General features: G+C 41.1%; 3 non-coding genes and 6 pseudogenes across 3 annotated transcripts; all 9 read left to right on the top strand.

Moving 5' to 3' along the window:
• The first annotated feature begins 2,263 nt into the window (after positions 1-2,263).
• Positions 2,264-2,430, top strand: LOC131367428 (U2 spliceosomal RNA; annotated as a pseudogene).
• Positions 2,431-2,681: 251 nt separating this feature from the next.
• On the top strand, positions 2,682-2,796 carry LOC131367419 (U5 spliceosomal RNA). Its single transcript, XR_009206938.1, has one exon. It is a non-coding gene; the product is annotated as a U5 spliceosomal RNA (small nuclear RNA).
• A 1,240-nt stretch (positions 2,797-4,036) lies between these two features.
• Positions 4,037-4,204, top strand: LOC131367413 (U2 spliceosomal RNA; annotated as a pseudogene).
• A 252-nt stretch (positions 4,205-4,456) lies between these two features.
• Positions 4,457-4,571, top strand: LOC131367421 (U5 spliceosomal RNA). The gene has a single exon (XR_009206940.1). It is a non-coding gene; the product is annotated as a U5 spliceosomal RNA (small nuclear RNA).
• A 2,080-nt stretch (positions 4,572-6,651) lies between these two features.
• LOC131367414 (U2 spliceosomal RNA) lies at positions 6,652-6,819 on the top strand (annotated as a pseudogene).
• A 268-nt stretch (positions 6,820-7,087) lies between these two features.
• Positions 7,088-7,202, top strand: LOC131367420 (U5 spliceosomal RNA). The gene has a single exon (XR_009206939.1). It is a non-coding gene; the product is annotated as a U5 spliceosomal RNA (small nuclear RNA).
• Positions 7,203-8,491: 1,289 nt separating this feature from the next.
• Positions 8,492-8,697, top strand: LOC131367426 (U2 spliceosomal RNA; annotated as a pseudogene).
• Positions 8,698-9,409: 712 nt separating this feature from the next.
• Positions 9,410-9,577, top strand: LOC131367415 (U2 spliceosomal RNA; annotated as a pseudogene).
• A 1,149-nt stretch (positions 9,578-10,726) lies between these two features.
• LOC131367427 (U2 spliceosomal RNA) lies at positions 10,727-10,892 on the top strand (annotated as a pseudogene).
• The last annotated feature ends 10,094 nt before the right edge of the window (positions 10,893-20,986 follow it).

Here is a 20,986-nt window from a genome sequence, read left to right as displayed (position 1 = left end):
ATTTGAAAATTCATATTTTTGATGACTTTCCTTTGTTTCTAATGAATGTTTGCATCTTAAAGTAAACAAGCACGTTTCATATCATAGTCGACCCCAAACGTGTGAAAAAAGTAAAAACAAAACTGCCCCATTCAGCTGCACACATGCGTTTGTCTGAAAAACCGCTTTCCCTTGCTCGTAGAGCGCTGAGACTTGCGGAATCGCATTTTCAGCGCCAGAGAAGCACAATGCAGAGAGCTCACCGTGCTGAGGCAGGAAACGAGCCAGTTCGATGAAAAATGTTGAAAGTTGACTTTGTTAAGTGAATTTTCATGGAATAACACCTTTTCCATGTATCATATGATTTTTTGAACTTTGATGAAAAAAATCATATTTTATGTGAAAATTCATATTTTTGATGACTTTCCTTTGTTTCTCATGAAGTATTGCATTTTAAAGTAAACAAGCACGTTTCATGTCATAGTCGACCCCAAACGTGTGAAAAAAGTCAAAGAAAACTGCCCCAATCAGCTGCACACATGCGTTTGTCTGAAAAACCGCTTTCCCTTGCTCGTAGAGCGCTGAGACTTGCGGAATCGCATTTTCAGCGCCAGAGAAGCACAATGCAGAGAGCTCACCGTGCTGAGGAAGGAAACGAGCCAGTTCGATGAAAAATGTTGAAAGTTGACTTTGTTAAGTGAATTTTCATCGAATAACACCTTTTCCATGTTTCATATGATTTTTTGAACTTTGATGATAAAAATCATATTTCATGTGAAATTTCATGTTTGATGACTTTCCTTTGTTTCTTATGAATTATTGCATTTTAAAGTAAACAAGCACGTTTCATGTCATAGTCGACCCCAAACGTGTGAAAAAAGTCAAAGAAAACTGCCCCATTCAGCTGCATACATGCGTTTGTCTGAAAAACCGCTTTCCCTTGCTCGTAGAGCGCTGAGACTTGCGGAATCGCATTTTCAGCGCCAGAGAAGCACAATGCAGAGAGCTCACCGTGCTGAGGCAGGAAACGAGCCAGATCGAAGACAAATCTTGGAAGATGACTTTGTTAAGTGAATTTTCATGGAATACAACTGTTTCCATGTTGCTTATCAATTGTTGCTCTTTCACTGTATAGGTGTAGCCTCAGGCTGTCCGTTAAGTAGAGGACATAAAAGTTTATTGCTTCTTGGCCTTTTGGCTAAGATCAAGTGTTCTCTGCTCTGGTTTTGGGCTTTGACTGTGTTTGAGAAGGACAATAGATGGAATGGGGTTTGTGTAGGATCGCTTCTCAGGCTTTTTAGGTAGGATAAATTGTGTTCACTAGTCTGGCTGTTTGGACTTGGTCTGGATTCACGTTATAATCCTTAGTCTGTCCTTGAGAAGGCGAATGGTTAGTTATCGATATGGGTAGGATTTAGATTGAAAAAAAAAACAATCTGTTGAAATCAGTTTAATATCTTATACCTCCTCTATATTAATCAGATTTTTAGAGCTGGGAGCCGGAAAGGGGGCTTGCTACGTCTGCTCTGCAGATCGGCCTGATATTGTATTAGTTCCAGGCTTGGTGCACCGTTTTCTGATGTAAAATGACGGAGAAAAAATTATTGAATTACTGACTTACTGACATACTTACTTAACAATTTATGTCTGCATTTAATCCGCCCTGTTCCCTAACCTATCTTCGCCTCCTTCTGCTCGCCACTGTCAGTTGTTGCTCTTCAACCTTTCCCCACCCTTTCTCCACTCAACCCACCCAAGGGGCCGGCCTTACCCTCATCGAGCATTGTGTTTCTCCGACAAGGGTTTCCTGGTGCTGCTAACCTTTTATAGTCTGATTTTTCTTAAGTCATACATAAATGTTTTGCTTTTTTCTAAAGATTTTTGTGGTGAGGAAGATTACTTTGTTTAATGTGTTTTTGTGGGCTTTTCTCTGGCAAAACTGTGTATGCTTCAATTTTGAGTGGGTTGTTTCCAGGACTTGGGTCTTATTTGGTTTTGTGACTTTATGCATTCTTGTATAGGTGTGGCCTGATGCTGTCCGTTAAGCAGAGAAGATTAAAAGTTTATTCTTTCTTGACCTTATGGCTAAGATTAAGTGTTCTCTGGTCTGTTTTTGGGCTTTGACTGGGTTTGAGAAAAAGAATAGATGGAATGGGGTTTGTGTAGGATCGCTTCTTAGGCTTTTTAGCTAGGATCAATTGTGTTCACTGGTCTGGCTTTTTGGCCTTGGTCTGGATTCACATTACAATCCTTAGTCTGGCTTTGAGAAGGCGAATGGTTATGGGTAGGATTTGGATTGAAAAAAATAAAATCTGTTCTTGTCAGTTTAATATCTGATTCGTAATCTATATTAAACAGATTTTTAGAGCTGGGAGGCGGAAAAGGGGCTTTCTACGCCCGCTCTGCAGATCGGCCTGGTATTGCATTACTTCCAGGCTTGGTGCACCGTTTTCTGATGTAAAATGAAGGAGAAAAAATTACTGAATTAATGACTTACTGATTTACCAAATTATGTCTTCATTCATCCCGCCCTGTTCCCTAGCCTATCTTCGCCTCCTTCTGCTCACCACTGTCAGTTGTTCCTTGTCAACCTTTCCCCACCCTTTCTCCACTCAACCAACCCAAGGGGCCGGCCTTACCCTCATCGAGCATTGTGTTTCTCCGAAAAGGGTTTCTTGGTGCTGCTAGCCTGTTTTACTTTATAGATCTGGTTTCTTTTAAGTCACGCATAAATCTTTCGCCTTTTACTAAAGATTTCCGTGTGGAGGAACATCAATGAGTTTGATGTATTTTTGTGAGCTTTGCTCTGGCAAAGCTGTGTATGCTTCAATGTTGAATGGGTAGTTTCCAGCAGTTGGGTCTTATTTGGTTATGTGACTTTATGTATGCTTGTATAGGTGTGGCCTGAGGCTGTCTGTTAAGCAGAGGGGATAAAAGTTTATTGTTTCTTGGCCTTTTGGCTAAGATCAAGTGTTCTCTGATCTGGTTTTGGGCTTTGACTGGGTTTGAGAAGGAGAATAGATGGAATGGGGTTTGTGTAGGATCGCTTCTCAGGCTTTTTAGCTAAGATCTATTGTGTTGACTGGTCTGGCTTTTTGCCCTTGGTCTGGGTTCACGTTACAATCCTTAGTCTGGCCTTGAGAAGGCGAATGGTTAGGTATGGATATGGGTAGGATTTGGATTGAAAAAAAAAATCTGTTCTTATCTGTTTAATATCTGACCCGTCCTCTATATCAAACAGATTTTTTGAGCTGGGAACCAGAAAAGGGGCTTGCTACATCCGCTCTGCAGATCGGCCTGGTATTGCATTACTTCCAGGCTTGGAGCACCGTTTTCTGATGTAAAATAGAGAAAAAATTAATGAATTACTGACTTACTGACTTACTTACTTACCAAATTATGTCTGCATTCAACCAGCCCTGTTCCCTAACCTATCTTCGCCTCCTTCTGCTCACCACTGTCAGTTGTTGCTCTTCAACCTTTCCCCACCCTTTCTCCACTCAACCCACCCAAGGGGCCGGCCTTACCCTCATCGAGCATTGTGTTTCTCCAACAAGGGTTTCCTGGTGCTGCTAACCTTTTTTTCTTTTTCTTTTTGTTTTCTCTTGAGTTAAGTATAAGTCTATCGCCTTTTGCTAAAGATTTTTGTGTTGAGGAACGTCAATGAGTTTGATGTTTTTTTATAAGCTTTGCTCAGGTAAAGCTGTGTATGCTTCAATGTTAAGTGGGTTGTTTCCAGTAGTTGGGTCTTAATTGGTTATCTGACTTTATGCATGCCTGTATAGGTTTGGCCGGAGGCTGTCTATTAAACAGAGGTGATAAAAGTTTATTGCTTCTTGGCCGTTTGGCTAAGATCAAATGTTCTCTGGTCTGGTTTTGGGCTTTGACTGGGTTTGAGAAAGAGAATAGATGGAATGGGGTTTGTGTAGGATCGCTTCTCAGGCTTTTTAGCTAGGATCAATTCTGTTCACTGGTCTGGCTTTTTGCCCTTGGTCTGGGTTCACGTTATAATCCTTAGTCTGGCCTTGAGAAGGCGCATGGTTAGGTATGGATATGGGTAGGATTTGGATTGAAAAAAAAAAAAATCTGTTTTTGTCAGTTTAATATCTGATACGTACTCTATATTAAACAGATTTTAAGAGCTGGGAGGCTTAATAGGAGCTTGCTACGCCCGCTCTGCAGATCGGCCTGGTATTGCATTACTTCCAGGCTTGGTGCACCGTTTTCTGATGTAAAATGAAGGAGAAAAAATTACTGAATTACTGACTTACTGACTTACAAAATTATGTCTGCATTCATCCTGCCCTGTTGCCTAGCCTATCTTCACCTCCTTCTGCTCACCACTGTCAGTTGTTGCTTGTCAACCTTTCCCCACCCATTCTCCACTAAACCAGCCCAAGGGGCCGGCTTTACCCTCATCGAGCATTGTGTTTCTCCGACAAGGGTTTCCTGGTGCTGCTGGCCCTTTTTGTCTTTATAGATCTGGTTTCTTTTAAGTCATGCATAAAGCTTTTGCTTTTTACTAAAGATTTCTGTTGTGAGCAACATCAATGAGTTTGATGTATTTTTGTTAGCTTTGCTCTAGCAAAGTTGTGTAATCTTCAATGTTGAATGGGTAGTTTCCAGCAGTTGGTTCTTATTTGGTTATGTGACTTTATGCATGCTTGTATAGGTGTGGCCTGAGGCTGTCCGTTAAGCAGAGGGGATAAAAGTTTATTGTTTCTTGGCCTTTTGGCTAAGATCAAGTATTCTCTGATCTGGTTTTGGGCTTGGACTGGGTTTGAGAAGGAGAATAGATGGAATGGGGTTTGTGAAGGATCACTTCTCAGGCTTTTTTGCAAGAATCTATTGTGAATACTGGTCTGGCTTCATGGCCATGGTCTGGGTTCACGTTACAATCCTTAGTCTGGCCTTAAGAAAACTAAAAATACCTAAATTCATATATTTAACACTTTCTTATGTTTATTAAGAATTTTGGCATTTTAAAGTAAACAATCACATTTCATATCATAATTGATAAAAAACGTGAAAATATTCAAAGAAAACTTCCCCTTTCAGCTGCACACATATGTTTGTCTGAAAAACCACTTTCCCTTGCTCGTAGAGCGCTGAGACTTGCAGAATCGCATTTTCAGCGCCAGAGAAGCACAATGCAGAGAGCTCACCGCGCTGAGGCAGGAAACGAGCCAGTTCGATGAAAAATGATGAAAGTTGACTTTGTCAAGTGAATTTTCCTGGAATATCACTTTTCCCATGTTTCTTATGAATTTTTGCAGATTGATATAAAAAATCATATTTCATATCAAAATTCATATTTTTTGTGACTTTCCTGTTTCTTTAGAATTTAGGCATTTTAAAGTAAACAATCACATTTCATATCACAGTTGACCGCAAACGTGAAAAAAGTCAAAGAAAACTGCCCCATTCAGCTGCACACATATGTTTGTCTGAATAACCGCTTTCCCTTGCTCGTAGAGCGCTGAGACTTGCGGAATCGCATTTTCAGCGCCAGAGAAGCACAATGCAGAGAGGACACTACGCTGAGGCAGAGAAAGAGCCAGTTCGATGAAAAATGATGAAAGTTGACTTTGTCAAGTGAATTTTCATGGAATATCACTTTTTCCATGTTTATGATGAATTTCTGCACTTTGATGAAAAAAATCATATTTCATATCAAAATTCATAATTTTTATGACTTTCCTATGTTTCTCATGAATTTTGGCATTTTAAAGTAAATAATCACATTTCATATCATAGTCGACCCCAAATGTGAAAAAAGTCAAAGAAAACTGCCCCATTCAGCTGCACACATGCGTTTGTCTGAAAAACCGCTTTCCCTTGCTCGTAGAGCGCTGAGACTTGCGGAATCGCATTTTCAGTGCCAGAGAAGCACAATGCAGAGAGCTCACCGTGCTGAGGCAGGAAACGAGCCAGTTAGATGAAACATGATGAAAATTGACTTTGTCAAGTGAAGTTTTATGGAATAGCACTTTTTCCATGTTTCTTAAGAATTTTTGCACTTTGATGAAAAAAATCATATTTCATATCAAAATTCATAATTTTTATGACTTTCATATGTTTCTCATGAATTTTGGCATTTTAAAGTAAACAATCACATTTCATATCATAGTTGACCCCAAACATGTGACAAAAGTCAAAGAAAACTGCCCCATTCAGCTGCACACATATGTTTGTCTGAAAAACCGCTTTCCCTTGCTCGAAGAGCGCTGAGACTTGCAGAATCGCATTTTCAGCGCCAGAGATGCACAATGCAGAGATCACAGTGCGCTGAGGCAGGAAACGAGCCATTTCGAAGACAAATCTTGAAAGATGACTTTGTTAAGTGAATTTTCATGGAATACAACTGTTTCCATGTTTCTTATCAATTGTTGCACTTTCACTGTAGCCTCAGGCTGTCCGTTAAGCAGAGGAGATAAAAGTTTATTCTTTCTTGACGTTATGGCTAATATCAAGTTTTCTCTGGTCTGTTTTTGGGCTTTGACTGGGTTTGAGAAAGAGAATAGATGGAATGGGGTTTGTGTAGGATCACTTCTCAGGCTTTTTAGCTAGGATCTATTCTGTTCACTGGTCTGGCTTTTTGGCCTTGGTCTGGGTTCACGTTACAATCCTTAGTCTGGCCTTGAGAAGGCAAATGGTTAGGTATGAATATGGGTAGGATTTGGATTGAAAAAAAAAAAAATCTGTTTTTATCAGTTTAATATCTGATACATACTCTATATTAAACAGATTTTAAGAGCTGGGAGGCTTAATAGGGGCTTGCTACGTCCGCTCTGCAGATTGGCCTGGTATTGCATTAGTTCCAGGCTTGGTACACTGTTTTCTGATGCAAAATGAAGGAGAAAAATTTGCTGAATTACTGACTTACTGACTTAATGACTTACTTACTTACCAAATTATGTCTGCATTCAACCCGCCCTGTTCCCTAACCTATCTTCGCCTCCTTCTGCTCACCACTGTCAGTTGTTGCTCTGCAACATTTCCCCACCCTTTCTCCACTCAACCCACCCAAGGGGCTGGCCTTACCCTCATCAAGCATTGTGTTTCTCTGACAAGGGTTTCCTGGTGCTGCTATCCCTTCTTTTCTTCATAGATCTGGTTTCGTTTAAGTTACGCGGAAATCTTTCGCCATTTACTAAAGATTTCTGTGGCGAGGAACATCAATGAGTTTGATGTATTTTTGTGAGCTTTGCACTGGCAAAGCTGTGTAAGCTTCAATGTTGAATGGGTAGTTTCCAGGAGTTGGGTCTTATTTGGTTATGTGACTTTATGCATGCTTGTATAGGCGTGGCCTGAGGCTGTCCGTTAAGCAGAGGGGATAAAAGTTTATTGTTTCTTGGCCTATTGGCTATGATCAAGTGTTCTCTGATCTGGTTTTGGGCTTGGACTGGGTTTGAGAAGGAGAATAGATGGAATGGGGTTTGTGTAGGATCGCTTCTCAGGCTTTTTTGCAAGAATCTATTGTGTTCACTGGTCTGGCTTCTTGGCCTTGGTCTGGGTTCACGTTACAATCCTTAGTCTGGCCTTAAGAAAACTAAAAATACCAAAATTCATATATTTATCACTTTCCTATGTTTCTTAAGAATTTTGGCATTTTAAAGTACACAATCACATTTCATATCATAATTGATAACAAACGTGAAAATATTCAAAGAAAACTTCCCCATTCAGCTGCACACCTATGTTTGTCTGAAAAACCGCTTTCCCTTGCTCTTAGGGCACTGACAATTGCGGAATCGCATCTTCAGCGCCAGAGAAGCAGCATGCAGAGAGCACACTGCGCTGAGGCCGGAAACCAGCCAGTTCGATGAAAAATGATGAAAGTTGACTTTGTCAAGTGAGTTTTCATGGAATATCACTTTTTCCATGTTTCTTATGAATTTTTGGACTTTGATGAAAAAATTCATATTTCATATAAAAATTCATAATTTTTATGACTTTCCTATGTTTCTCATGAATTTTGGCATTTTAAAGTAAACAATCACATTTCATATCATAGTTGACCCCAAACATGTGAAAAAAGTCAAAGAAAACTGACCCTTTAAGCTGCACACATGCGTTTGTCGGAACAACTGCTCTACCATGCTCGAAGAGCGCTGAGACTTGCAGAATCGCATTTTCAGCGCCAGAGAAGCACAATGCAGAGAACACAGTGTGCTGAGGCAGGACACGAGCCATTTCGAAGACAAATCTTGAAAGATGACTTTGTTAAGTGAATTTTCATGGAATACAACTGTTTCCATGTTTCTTATCAATTGTTGCACTTTCACTGTAGCCTCAGGCTGTCCGTTAAGCAGAGGAGATAAAACTTTATTGCTTCTTGGCCTTTTGGCTAAGATCAAGTGTTCTCTGGTCTGGTTTTGGGCTTTGACTGGGTTTGAGAAGGAGAATAGATGGAATGGGTTTTGTGTAGGATGGCTTCTTAGGCTTTTTAGTTAGGCTCAATTGTGTTCACTGATCTGGCTTTTTGGCCTTGGTCTGGGTTCACGTTACAATCCTTAGTCTGGCCTTGAGAAGGCAAATGGTTATGGGTAGGATTTGGTTTGAAAAAAAAAAAAAATCTGTTTTTGTCAGTTTAATATCTGATACGTACTCTATATTAAACAGATTTTTAGAGCTGGGAGGCGGAAAAGGGGCTTGCTACACCCACTCTGCAGATCGGCCTGGTATTGCATTAGTTCCAGGCTTGGTACACCGTTTTATGATGCAAAATGAAGGAGAAAAATTTGCTGAATTACTGACTTACTTACTTACCAAATTATGTCTTCATTCAACCCGCCCTGTTCCCTAACCTATCTTCGCCTCCTTCTGCTCACCACTGTCAGTTGTTGCTCTTCAACCTTTCCCCACTCTTTCTCCACTCAACCCATCCAAGGGGCCGGCCTTACCATCATCGAGCATTGTGTTTCTCCGATAAGGGTTTCCTGATGCTGCTGACCTTTTTTCTTTTTTTTATCTTTGTTTTCACTTGAGTCATGCATAAATCTTTTGCCTTTTTTCTAAAGCTTTCTGTGGTTAGGAACATCAATGAGTTTGATGTTTTTTTATGAGCTTTGCTCTGGTAAAGCTGTGTATGCTTCCATGTTAAATGGGTATTTTCCAGTAGTTGTGTCTTATTTGGTTATGTGACTTTATGCATGCCTGTATAGGTTTGGCCTGAGGCTGTCCATTAAACAGAGGTGATAAACGTTTATTGCTTCTTGGCCTTTTGGCTAAGATCAAGTGTTCTCTGGTCTGGTTTTGGGCTTTGACTGGGTTTGAGAAGGAGAATAGATGGAATGGGGTTTGTGTAGGATCACTTTTTAGATAGGATCTATTGTGTTCACTGGTCTGGCTTTTTGGTCTTGGTCTGGGTTCACGTTACAATCCTTAGTCTGGCCTTGAGAAGGCGAATGGTTAGGTATGGATATGGGTAGGATTTGGATTGAAAAAAAAAAAAATCTGTTTATGTCAGTTTAATATCTGATACGTACTCTATATTAAACAGATTTTTAGAGCTGGGAGGCTTAATAGGGGCTTGCTACGCCCGCTCTGCAGATCGGCCTGGTATTGCATTACTTCCAGGCTTGGTGCATCATTTTCTGATGTAAAATGAAAGAGAAAAAATTACTGAATTACTGACTTACTGACTTACTTACTTACCAAATTATGTCTGCATTCATCCCACCCTGTTCCCGCCCTCACGTTACAATCCTTGGTCTGGCCTTAAGAAAACTAAAAATACCAAAATTCATATATTTATCACTTTCCTATGTTTCTTAAGAATTTTGGCATTTTAAAGTACACAATCACATTTCATATCATAATTGATACCAAACGTGAAAATATTCAAAGAAAACTTCCCCATTCAGCTGCACACATATGTTTGTCTGAAAAACCGCTTTCCCTTGCTCATAGAACGCTGAGACTTGCTGAATCGCATTTTCAGTGCCAGAGAAGCACAATGCAGAGAGCACACTGCGCTGAGGCAGGAAACGAGCCAGTTCGATGAAAAATGATGAAAGTTGACTTCGTCAAGTGAATTTTCATGGAATATCACTGTTTCAATGTTTCTTATGAATTTTTGCACTTTAATATAAAAAATCATATTTCATATCAAAATTCATGTTTTTTATGACTTTCCTATGTTTCTTAAGAATTTTGGCATTTTAAAGTAAACAATCACATTTCATATCATAGTTGACCCCAAACATGTGAAAAAAGTCAAAGAAAACTGCCCCATTCAGTTGCACAAATATGTTTGTCTGAAAAACCGCTTTCCCTTGCTCGTAGAGCGCTGAGACTTGCGGAATCGCATTTTCAGTGCCAGAGAAGCACAATGCAGAGAGCACACTGCGCTGAGGCAGGAAACGAGCCATTTCGAAGACAAATCTTGAAAGATGACTTTGTTAAGTGAATTTTCATGGAATACAACTGTTTCCATGTTTCTTATCAATTGTTGCACTTTCACTGTATAGGTGTAGCCTCAGGCTGTCCGTTAAGCAGAGGAGATAAAAGTTTATTGCTTCTTGGCCTTTTGGCTAAGATCAAGTGTTCTCTGGTCTGTTTTTGGGCTTTGACTGGGTTTGAGAAGGAGAATAGATGGAATGGGGTTTGTGTAGGATCGCTTCTTAGGCTTTTTAGGTAGGATTTATTGTGTTCACTGGTCTGGCTTTTTGGCCTTGGTCTGGGTTCACGTTACAATCCTTGGTCTGTCCTTGAGAAGGCGAATGGTCAGGTATGGATATGGGTAGGATTTGGATTGAAAAAAAACAATCTGTTCTAATCAGTTTAATATCTGATACGTCCTCTATATTAAATAGATTTTTAGAGCTGGGAGCCGGAAACTGGGCTTGCTACGTCTGCTCTGCAGATCGGACTGGTATTGCATTACTTCCAGGCTTGGTGCACCGTTTTCTGATGCAAAATGAAGGAGAAAACTGAATTACTGACTTACTGACTTACCAAATTATGTCTGCATTCAACCCGCCCTGTTCCCTAACCTATCTTCGCCTCCTTCTGCTCACCACTGTCAGTTGTTGCTCTGCAACATTTCCCCACTCTTTCTCCACTCAACCAACCCAAGGGGCCGGCCTTACCCTCATCGTGCATTGTGTTTCTCCGAAAAGGGTTTCCTGGTGCGGCTAGAACTCTGAACACTAGCTGTGTAGGATATTTTGGTCGCGGTTCAGTGCAATTTGCTGTGTAGAAACTTACATTCCCGCTAGTAAGAAGGCTTTTCCCTGTCATAACAACATTACTGATACTAGCCACGAGTTCGCAGGATGTCAACACCTGTTTTATCATGCTTGCAGTCATGAACAGTTTTGAACATCTGATGAACTTGAAGACAAAGCCAGCATGACGTATTGATTTGAAGTTCTTTGTGTTGCATAAGGGCTAAAGCACAGGCGTAATTGTCTTCACACTCAAAGAGAGTTCCGTTCATTCCTGCAGATCAGTGGCATTAGATCCCTTATTTGTGGAAATCTGTTCCGTGAGATCATCATCCAAATTAGCCTGGGCCAGAGCTGGTATGACTACATTTATTACCCTATCTATCATGGCTGGTTTAATCACTTTGATGTCCATCGTGTATTCGTAGGAGTCTGCTCAGTAGCACACCAGAACTTGCCTCTGTCAGAGTTAGTGGCATTGTTTAAAATAAATTTAACTGTTGGTCCGTTCTTACTCTAGAAGCAGCCTCCTGGACGTTGACTCGTCAAAGATGTACTGGTACTACATCACACTGAGAGCCACCCTTTTGGCCCACATGCATATTTGCAGAGATAATGAACCCATTCCCATATATTTCCCTTATTATCCTAGACTGTTGTGCAAGTCACTGTCCCCTTCTTTCCTTCTGTTAGCTGTATGTTAGCCTCTGGTTTGGTCCATTTTATGCACAGTCATAGTACTAATGTAAGGGATAACGTAAAACCCTTTGCTTTGCAGGTATTGTTCTACCTCCTATTTGATTTTCTCACTTGAGTAGAGGTGCACTTTCGTCTTCTCTCGAGGAAATGGGTTTACACACACTAGACCACTTGGGGTGTCCAAACCGTGTGCACAGGAGTGTTGTCTTTTTGAGTTTCACCTTTTCGTGTCTCAGTAGCAGGATTCTTAGAATGTCTCTCAGATGATTCATATGAACAACACCAAACTTTAAGTGAACCTTCACCTTTCTTGACTTACATTGGTGCTCAGAGTGCAGGCACTGCCCTTACACACTCGTCCCACCTCACCAAGGCTCTGAAACACAATCTGTTAGGGCTGTCTTCCTAAGTGCGGGTGTTAGAGATTTTTTCTAGATTTCATCTAGAAACCAACAGTTCTACCATTCGGGGTGGTTACAATGAATCTTTACTCTCCCTCAGTTCCTGATCTGGCACTGGTACCCGCTTACAGTGATTGGCATGTATCCACATTGCTCTCTCTGCTATCTTCACAGCAGTGGGTGTAGTCAGCAGAATCTGGAACGGTCCCAACCAATGCTTAGCCTTCCAATTCTTCCTCCTGAAGTCTTTCACCACGATCCACTCGCCAGGCTTCAGGTCATGCAGGGTGTCTGCGTACGGTTTAGGAAGGGCGTCCTTCACCTGCCTGTGAATATCAGATAACTCAGAAGACAAATTTATGCAATAGTTCAACATTTGATCTTCACATTTGCCGATACTGTGTCTCTGGCTTCCTTGAAAACCCACTCCTGTGGTTGATGGCCTGCCAAAAAGGATTTCAAATGGACTCAGGTTAGCTCTCCCTCTTGCTCATGCTCGCATGTACATCAACACTATTGGGAGGGCTTTAACCCATAACAAACCTGTCTCAGCGCAGCATTTTGCCAATTTTTTTTTAATGTGCCATTCTCCCTTTCTACTGCTCCACCACTAGCTGGGTGATAGTAGTCAGTGAAAGTATTCACTGACTTTCTGTAATGCCTGATTCACGAATGGGTTACCATTATCACTACCAATTCTCTCAGTAACTTTTGTTCTAAAAGCAGTTGCAACACTGCATGTGGTACCAACAAAGTTAATTCGCTGTAGCCTACGATATCTCGTGAGGAACTGACAGCTTTGTCTGCTGCAGCCTCTGCTCTAAGACACATAGGAAGTCCTGCTGCTACTGGATCTAGCTTTGCTGAGAAGCCACTGGTCGCAGCCTACCCCCATGCTCTTGAAGTAAAACAGATGTCATGCACCCCCATTTTTCATCCACAGTCTGTGTAAATGGTCTCATCAGGTCAGGAATGCCCAATGTGGGTGTTGTCTGTAATGTCTGTTTCAGTCGTTCAAACACAGCGTTTGCAGTCTCAGTTCACGTCACTTTGCTGTGTGCTTGCAGGCCTTGTCCATGAGCAATAGCGTTCAGCGGTGCCTCTAACACAGCATAATCAGGATGAAAACGTATGAACACATACCCAAGAATGACATTAACTGTTTTTTAGTAACCGGTTTGGGAATTTTCTGTATTACTTCCATTCTACTCGACTCAAGTCTTTTATTTTCTGCAGAAATAAAATGTCCTAGGGACTTTACTTCTTGTTGTACAAATTGCAGTTTTGACAGGCTTGCTCTATGTCCTTCTTTACCAAGGTGACAGAGCAATTTAATAGTGTCTTTTTCACACTGCTCTTTAGTCGGTGTGGCCAAAAGAATGTCATATACATACTGAAGCAACACAGATTTCTCAGTCAGCTGCAGTGTATGTAAACTGTTCTTTAATGTTTCATTATAAATTGTAAGTGACTCACAATAGCCCTAACATAAGCGTGTAAAAGTATAGGCCTTTCCATTAAATGAAAATGTAAACCAAAATTGACAATCTGGATCAACTGGTACGCTAAAGAATGTGTTAGCTATATCGACAACAGAAAACCATGCACTGTCAACTGGAATTTGGGACAAGATAGTGTATGGGTTGGGAACATCAGGTGCTCGTTGGATCACAGCGTCAGTGACCACTTTCAAATCTTGTACGAATCTCCACTCCTCCGGCTCCCCTGGAGCTGTTATTTTCCAGATAACTGCAGATTTTAATAAATAATTAAACACTGGTGTTAATTATATAGCTTCTGGTTTTATGGGATATTGAGCCCTCTTTGGCCTATAATCTGATTTTGATGTTTAAAGAACATAATTTCCTTATGTAAAAACAATGAGGTTAGCTATAAATATGGTCGAACACTGCTATAATACAAATAATGAGCCTTAAAAGTGCAAAACAGTGCTGTAATTAGTTGGGTTTTTTAAAATCATTTCATTTAAAAAACTTGTAAATTTAATCAATATATCCCAAGTTTACTGTTTTTACCTATAATTCCACAAAAAAGTGCATATTTTAAAGGTCTTTGCTATAAAAAAAAGTATGCCTGCCTGTAAAATTGATGTAAAATTGATTGACTTTACATGACAAATTACACAATGATGCAACATAGCTTTTCAGTAACAGCACACACTTGCTTTCTGTTCTCAACATTTATTTAATTCTGTTGCCCAACAGACCAGAAAAGAAAACAGTTGCACCTCTTGCAACATTCTTGCTTAGAAAACTGTGCAATACTGTATGTAATGTCCAACATTTCTTATAAAATAAAAAATAATCTGCACCAAATGGCTTTTAAGAAGCCATAAGTAATATAAAAAAATCAAATAATCAAGCTAAAAATTAAACAGTCTGCCTGTACACCTGAAACATACAACCAAGAGAACAGACAATGCTACATGGTTGTGCAGCTTTTGGGCAGATACATTAAAAAAGAGTCATACAAACAAAACAGAACATTTTAACATTTTTAAATATATATAATATATATAACAATTAAACAAAAGGTACCAAAACCACAGTGAATACCAGTGGCCACCTGGTGCTGCAGAGTTCCAACAATTGGTTACTTGTGGCCAGCTGTACCTGCAACTGTGATTCAAACCAGGTACACTGAAGGTAGACTGAAACAGCTGCCCATTATGAGGGAAAAAATAAAACAAAATAAAACCAAAAATCAAGCAATAAAATTAAAATGTCCACTTTATGCTGCAGACATCTCAAAAAAAATTACCACTTTAAAAGAATGTTTCTTTCTTACTCCCTCCATTCATAGTCTGCAATTTTTGTTATCAGTGAAAGAACCTTTGGATTGACTGCCAGCAGCTTTTTTTTACGTGGCCTTTTGAGCCCTTTTCAGGATTTATCTTGAAAAGGCATCTGTCAAATGAAATACAAACAACTTCAGTGATGAAATACTGACTCTACTATAATATATTCATTTAATATATTATAAGTAAAATTGGCAGAATAGAGAAAATTTGCACAGAGAATGTTTGTGGTGAACATGTTCTCCCTGTACCAGAAACACCCTTTATGTACAAAGACGTTAGGTTAACTGGTGACTCTGTATTGGCCATACAACTTTTGGGGAACGGAAGGTAAATTGATGGTTGTCTACTTGAAGGTTTCTGAAGTAGTTTTTCGTATCATTTTTTTATAAACAAAATCTTAGGAAGAGCTCTCAAGTTGATGTTATGTGTGACATTTGCATTTGGAGCCTGCTGCTACATCTTGACATGAGGATGAATCAGGAATGTAAGAAAAGAGACACAGCCAAAACACAAATATCAATATTCGGTTGCATTAGGAGTAACAATGTATGGATGTTGCCAACAACCTGGTAATCCTCTATTGACCAGTGTAGTAAATGACAGTTGGAATAGTCAGGAACACTATCCAGGATGTGTGTTAAAGATAACCACAAAGAGCAATTGTTTTTTGTAGATGGACAACATTAGAAAGACCTCTGAATATATCCAACCCAATTAAAAGTGCAAACTGCAGCCTTCCTAATTGCCACCGAATTGAATCAATCACTCTCTGACAGAGTCTCATAGGTAGGGTCTGTTGCACACCTCTTGTATTGGACTGCTTTAGATTATAGAGGATTAGCTATATCTGTTTTGATGTATAAAATTGACTTCTGCTTTCTTACCTCTGCAAGAAGTCCAATGTTGCTCCTTGGGCTGGTGGGTAGGAGATGTTCAGGCAGTAGTAGGAGGCAAACATCAACACAACAGCATCTCTGAAGACAGTAGTGTGGCTATTCACAATGGTTTGGTCCACAGATAACATGAAGTACTCTACTTCCAAAGGAGAAGTTCCTAGTGTACACATACAGAAGAGAGGAAACTGTTACTTTGTGACAAACTTGAGCTCAAAGTTCAACAATTATTAAATTAAATTTTACTTTACAAACTGATTGAACTGTATATTGAAAAACCCTTCAACGTTCACCTAAATGGTTATATAAGCAAAATTGCCCAATACATATAACAAAAGGATTTGGATTTGTTTTTACATACAGTGATATGAATTATAGACAGATAAGTATATTAATAATACATACTAATAGAAATCTATGTTATGTAAAATCATTTGCTGCTGTCTGGCAAGCTGCTGGCTCACTGAAATATTTTATTTGCATACCAGTAGCCTGAGCCCATCATATATTAATTTGCATGAATGTCATTAACTCATGCCATCATGTCAGAGCATAACAACTACCCCTTTAAACACCAACAGAACAATAGTACAGTAAAAAAAAAAAATCAAACGTACCACACACAACTATGCATGGCATACTTGGAAGTTCAGCACAGTTCAATTCAGATGGCAGAGTTGTTTGATCCACTTTATAGAACATCTGATCCTCCTCCTCATTAAAATGCTTGAGAAGTAGTTGAAGGAACCCAGCAGCATTGACATCTGCAATATTTTTGCTTGATGTTTCCATTTCTGTGAAGATGGTTTTCATTTTCCCTGTCTTGTCACTAGACTTGAGGTATGAAACAACTCTGGCACATTTATTTGCTATGGCTTTGTCATCAATGTCCAGGCCTGTAAGCTCTTTAAAATGTGTCCTCTTGCCAACTGTCTCAAATAAATATGGCCATTCCTTTGTCAAATCAGACGTCTCAATTCCACTGATAATGTCATTTCTCTGAGTGAAGAAGGTGGCCCTCATCATATTCTCAATACCCTTGATGTCATGGCATCTTTCTTTGTACATTTTCTTCAACTGTTCTTGTGCATCTTTTTGAAATTCAGGTGTTTCATCAGGTGGTAGCTGCACTGTTTGCCAGTTTAAACATCCATAATTGTCTAGTCTTCTCCTCCTGGGTGGGGTATCCTCTCTTTCACTGGTGCCAGTGGCTTGTCTTTTCAAGAAAAGTGAAGTGGTTCCTCTCCTCAAGTTATCCACTCTCATCATTTGTTTTGTGATTGAATCATACCCACTGCCTACAATTTCACCTTCAATGACATCTCTAAATGCCGCAGGATATGCCTTTACCATCTTTCTTGCAATCTCACTTATGTGTTTCTTCCCAGGTGTTGGGCATATTGTTAAGATTTCACTAACAATCAGTCAAATTATTTGAAGTCTCTCACTTTTTGTTGGTCACTTCCCTGTGTCCAGCTTTCTGATAATGGCAGATGGCATCTTCTTCCAAGGAATTTCATATCTGAAATGCCAGCTGTTGTCATACAGTTGAGAAGGTGTGAAATCCAAACTGGAACTAGATGTTGATATCGGCGAGTTTGAAATTGAAGAGTTGTAGCAACCTGAAGGGTTGCAGAAGAAACAATAAAAAAACAAATTAGGCTGCAAATTCAGATGTGACTTTTCAAATTTACATTGATCAAAGATGTTGCGGGGGACACCATACATTTTGTTCATGTTAACAGCTAATGTATGTTCATAATTTCTAATTTGCAGGCCAACCTGGAGGCCATTTAATTTACCATTAAATTAAATTAACAATAATTATGAGTGCAAAAAATTAAGAAGATGCATTCTGCACAATAAAAGTATGTACTCACCAGAAAGGGACATTTTGTCAGGCTGTGTTTGAGGACTGTCACAGGCTGTATCTGAGGACAGCTGGTTTCTGGGAAGACTGTCTAACACATCTCTTTGGCTTTAATAAATGACACACAATATTTGACTTATATCATGTATTATATTATGCTACAGCAAAACCATATAGCTTCTTACTATAGCTTCATACCAAATCTTACTATGCTTTTGTTCTTAATATGGAAGTTCCATTATGTACAATTTTAAACACATACTTGTGGTTTTGAAGTGTGAAAGAAGTCTCCTCACTTCCACTGGCTTTAGGACATGAAGAAGGTCACTCTCTTGGATGTAGTTCAAGTCCTCTAGTTCCTGGACTCCTAATTCCAGAAGAACCTCAAGCAAAGGCTCAAGTTCCGTTAGTTTTGGAAAAGTTGATTTAATTAAAGAAGCAAGAGCACTCCCTCGATCCATGACTATACAGGAGAGATGAGACCGACAGTTTAGTTTCTCACATCATTGTTTTTATGTATAACTCAAGTGACTATTTGTAATTTTAAGATAAATGCTATAAATTTTATTATCATGAACCAGTGTTAAATTTCCAGATCTGTGGGGTAGTCTGACCCTCACTGATATTGCTCATACATTGGTGTATTTACTGCAGTTAAAGTTACTTACCAAGTCTATGTGTCACAGGGACCCAGGAACAGAGACTGGAGAGCTGATGGTGAATCAAGTGACTGAGTCTTTATTGTGCAGCCAAACAGTGCAAAACAGGTGAAGAACTGAAAACGTAACTTAAAGAGAGGCTTATCTGAGTGGCGTGCAGGGAATCCGAGATACGTCCACACAGGGCAAGACGAGGTAGGAGCTGTAGCTTAAAGTCCACAGGGAACGGGAAGGTAGTATGAACAAGACAAGTGTAACGTCAATACTAGCCGTTGCTCGTCTTAAATAGTGTGTAATAATGAGTGTCAGGTGAGGTGTCAATATTCCGGTGATTGAGGGCGTGGTTGCGACTCTGAGGTAGGAGCCCCGTGACAGCAACGGGTGTCGGCCTGACTCTTGTGGTGACGGACCGCCCCTTGCAGGTGAACGTGGGCTGATTCCCATACCCTCTCACTCTCTCGGAACCAGAAATCCACGGTGGGCACTTCGGCTGGTTCCCCCGTCCAAGGGAACAGCGGTGGCTGATACCCAAGTACACACTGAAAAGAAGTCAGCTGGGTCGATTCTTGACGGAGGGAATTTTGGGCGTATTCGACCCAGGGGAGGTATTGACTCCAGGTATGTTGGCGGTCGTGGCAGTAGGCCCTTAGATAGCATCTGATCTCTTGAATCTTCTGCTCTGTCTGGCCGTTGGTCTGAGGGTGATAGCCCGAGGACAGACTCACAGACACGCCGAGCAACTTGAAGAAGCTTTGCCACACTCTGGAGACGAATTGAGGCCCCTATCAGACACGATGTCTTCGGGAAGGCCGTAGTGTCGGAAGACATTGTGGAAGAGGGCCTCTGCTGTCTCCAAGGCCGATGGGAGTCCTTTGAGTACGATGAGTTTGCACACTTTGGAGAAGCGATCGACGGTGATGAGGATAGTGGTGTACCCATTAGAACTGGGCAGATCAGTGGCAAAGTCAACGCCTAGGGGTGACCAGGGATGACATGGAATGGGAAATGGTTTTAGTTTACCTTCGGGTAGACGTCTCGGGGTAGAAACCATGGCACAGACAGAGCATCCTTTGACACAGCGGGCCACATCTTGGGCCATGTTGGGCCACCAATACTGCTCCTGGAGGAGTGAGAGGGTTCGCTGCCTGCCCGGATGACCCGATCCCAGAGATGTGTGCAATGAGTCCAGAAGGGTGAGGCGTAGAGAAGTGGGTATGTACGTCTTACTTTCTGGACCTCCCGGCGGGGCAGGTTCATCTCTGGTGGCAGCACGAATATTCTCGTCCAGAGACCATGTGATGGGGCATACAAACAAGGCTGGAGGGAGGATGGGCTCTGACTCTTCAGGTGTAGGGTCTGGAGAATGGAGGCAAGAGAGAGCGTCGGTTTTAGTAATTTTTGTTCCTGGACGATAGCTGACGGAAAAACAGAAGTGGGTGAAGAAGAGAGCCCACCAAGCTTGTCGTGGGTTTAGCCATTTAGCCTCTCAGAAATACTGCAGATTCTTGTGGTTGGTTATAACCTCGAATGGGTGGTTAACTCCCTCCAGCCAGTGCCGCCACTCTTCCAGGGCCAGTTTAATGGCCAACAGTTCCCTGTTTACGATGTCATAATTCTGCTCCACCGGGGATAGCTTTTTGGAAAAGTAGGCACACGGGTGGAGTACAGGAGGCTCACCTCTCCTCTGGGATAGGACGGCTCCCACTCCAAGGGAAGAGGCATCCACTTCCACTACGAAGGGTCGGGTAAGGGGGACGTGCAGGGCCATGGGGGCCGTGCAGAAGGCGGCTTTCAGCTTCTGGAAGGCGACATTAGCTTCGGGTGTCCAGGTGAGTTTCTTCGGCTTTTGGCGTAGCAGGGACGTGAGGGGGCCGTGAGTCCGCTGTTTCATCGCATTTCATTGCAGGATAGAAGTTCGCAAAACCCCAGGAAACGCTGTAGGTCCCTAATGGAGGACGGCTGTGGCCAGCATTGGACGGCCTCCACCTTGGTGTGGTCCATCCGGATGCCCTTAGGTGAGATGACGTAACCTAGGAATTGGATAGTAGACTGGTGGAACTCACATTTCTCCTGTTTCAGGTACAGGTGGTGGTGATGGAGCCGGGTCAGTACCTGTCTGACATGCTCTACATGCTCGGTGAGATTAGAGGAGTAGATAAGTATGTCATCAATGTAAATGATGACAAACTTGTGGAGCATGTCCCGGAAGATCTCATTAACGAAGTTCTGGAAGACGGATGGGGCGTTAGTGAGATCGTACGGCATAACTCATAGTGCTCTGATGGTGTAACAAAGGCGGTCTTCCACTCATCTCCTCGTCGAATACGGATTAAATTGTAAGCGCTTCAGAGATCCAGTTTCGAGAAGATGTGAGCTCCCCGTAACTCTTCCAGGGCCGAGGGCACCAGAGGTAGGGGGTATGCGAACTTCACGGTTTGAGAATTGAGGACTCTATAATCGATCACGGCCAAAGTCCTCTGTCCTTTTGAG

This window comes from Hemibagrus wyckioides, linkage group LG16 (genome assembly GCF_019097595.1).
Source record: "Hemibagrus wyckioides isolate EC202008001 linkage group LG16, SWU_Hwy_1.0, whole genome shotgun sequence".
In the NCBI taxonomy this organism is placed as follows: Eukaryota; Metazoa; Chordata; class Actinopteri; order Siluriformes; family Bagridae; genus Hemibagrus; species Hemibagrus wyckioides.
The sequence above is the reverse complement of the archived record's forward strand: the minus strand, read 5'-3'. Positions and strand labels throughout refer to the sequence as shown.